This window comes from Stegastes partitus, unplaced genomic scaffold (genome assembly GCF_000690725.1).
Source record: "Stegastes partitus isolate 25-593 unplaced genomic scaffold, Stegastes_partitus-1.0.2 Scaffold1185, whole genome shotgun sequence".
Taxonomy (NCBI): domain Eukaryota; kingdom Metazoa; phylum Chordata; class Actinopteri; family Pomacentridae; genus Stegastes; species Stegastes partitus.
Genome location: NW_007578916.1, coordinates 183,573 through 185,672, shown reverse-complemented (window position 1 = coordinate 185,672; position 2,100 = coordinate 183,573). Strand labels below are relative to the sequence as shown.

General features: G+C 42.0%; 1 protein-coding gene across 1 annotated transcript in view; it reads left to right on the top strand.

The window, feature by feature from the left end:
* The first annotated feature begins 257 nt into the window (after positions 1 to 257).
* The window catches only part of LOC103368664 (serine/threonine-protein kinase PAK 6-like), a 21,459-nt gene continuing 19,616 nt past the window's right edge, over positions 258 to 2,100 (top strand). Inside the window, exon 1 of the mRNA XM_008297097.1 lies at positions 258 to 327. The gene's annotated coding sequence lies outside the window, so the exon portion shown is untranslated. The remainder of the gene's footprint in view (positions 328 to 2,100) is intronic.

The following is a 2,100-nucleotide window of genomic DNA, read 5'->3' as shown; positions in this document are numbered from 1 at the left end:
CTCCGTTCATCACACCAAAGTCTTTGAAAATTTCCAGGAATTCTTCAGTTTCATCTCTGATGTGCAGCAGCGTTGACTGATTTCTGCTGTCACTGACTCTGCTGCTGCGTTGACCTACAGATGTGCCAATAAAGCTCCTTTGAATTTGAAAATGTTCAGTCAGACTAAACCCCGCCTCCCTCCACCTGAATCCAGGTGAGACAGAGACGAGTGAGGTGGGGGAGGGAGAGAGACAGTGGGAGGAGAAAGAAGAGCAGCAGAGAGAGTCTGAGGAGGAGAACGACGCCGGAACCGATTCACCTGGACTCACCTGGACTCTGCCGCCAGGTGAGTGTGTTTGCTTCTCTGTAAACTAACAGGTTCTCACCAGGACCAGGCTGAGTCCAGATCACAGCAACTGTCAAATACCAGAACTGTGACTATAAACAAACCTCTGAAGGTTCTCTGTGGAACAACGTTCTCACTGTTCCACGTGGACCTTTATTGTGGCATGAAGAGTGATTTCGAGAGTCTGAGCAGTCTGGTTATCAAAAATAAACAAATGGTCTGTTCTCAAGGTTCTTTACAGAACCAGGTTGTAACGGTTCCACATGGACGTTTACTGTGCTATGAAGAACATTTTGCAGAGTCTTTGCAGTCATGTTTTAAAAAGATAAATCAATGATGTGCGTCTTTAAAGACCACTGTAATCACAGTTCCGTCTACTTGAGAACAGCCTTGAAGAACTCGACTGCTGCTTTGTTCTTCAGAGGACCTGTCTGCTGTTCTCTCTGTAACTTAATATGAAGACATTTTCACCAATGATTTGCGCAACATCTGACACGCGTGTTAGTTTGGTTGCAAATATATGCAGACGTATGCAGCACCGTTCAGCGCTCATGGATCAAACTCCACCTGAAGAACTGTGATGGGGTTCCTTCAAGAACTGTTTCCGTTCGGAGTGTTTGAAAGCAGCAAGTCCGCCTCACACCTGACTGTGTGTTTGTGTGCTGCAGTAAGCTGATCTTCATGAAAGGAAGTTTGGTGTGAAATTGTAACTGATCTGAGAACAGCAGCATGTTCCCTCTTTGTGTCTTCACATTGTTGTTTATTTGCTCTCTGATGTTGTTTTTGTTGCCGTTGAGCAACTCGGCTTCAGTTTGGTCGGAACTTGATCATCAGACATGAGTCAGTATTAAGAGACTGCGTGAGTCAGTTGTCTTGAGATCCGCTGTGTCTGCACACAGACTGCTGCTCGGGTTCGTTGATTATTTCATGTCGTATGTGGACACTTCCAGTTGAGGCTCAGTAGTTTTCCTCTGCACACTGATCGTCTGCTGCTGTACAACTCAGATGTTTGAACTTCGAACTAAACCAATGACGACACTTCAAAAGTGCCTCCAAAAATCTTCCCTCCTCTTCCTGTGTATACATCATCGCACTTTACAAATACTTTTTCACTGTCTTGTTTTAATTTTAAAGTAATGGAATTCACATTTTTGGAATTCTAAATGCATATTTTGTTTTTCAGTTTGATTTCATTTAATTGTTTTTCTTGCTTCGTGAGTAAATGACAACCTGATTTCCAATTGGCATAACGTTCAAGACACATTGCTGCAATATTTTAAGCAAGTTAGTTTCAAACGGTTTCAAACTAACAACAAAAGGAAAAGGGTCCACAAATTGTGGGCACCCTGCATGCTCAGTACCTAGCAACTGGTTAGCTAAGCACTGAGCAACCACTATGCATTTTTTAATGACCAGTACTGATTATTTCCAGAGCCAGGCAGCACATAGTTGATATATAATGCAGGTATCAGTTATTTTTTTTCATCTAACAAAATGCAGCAATTTCATAAAAATAACAAATCAGACACAAAATTGTTGAACTTACACAAACATTTTACAGTATGTGTGCATTGTTGCTATTTGCTCAAAGAGGCCATATTTACTTGTGGGTTCCTCCCGTTCCTTCAGCGTGTTTTATAGCTGCTGTTTAGAACATGTAAAAAGTCTGCAAACTTAAGTCTTAATTATACCTTCTTGCAGACGTGCACAACATGGCTGATGACACCACAGACATGTAAATGTTGTTATATTACTTTTTAGTCCGCTTGAGGA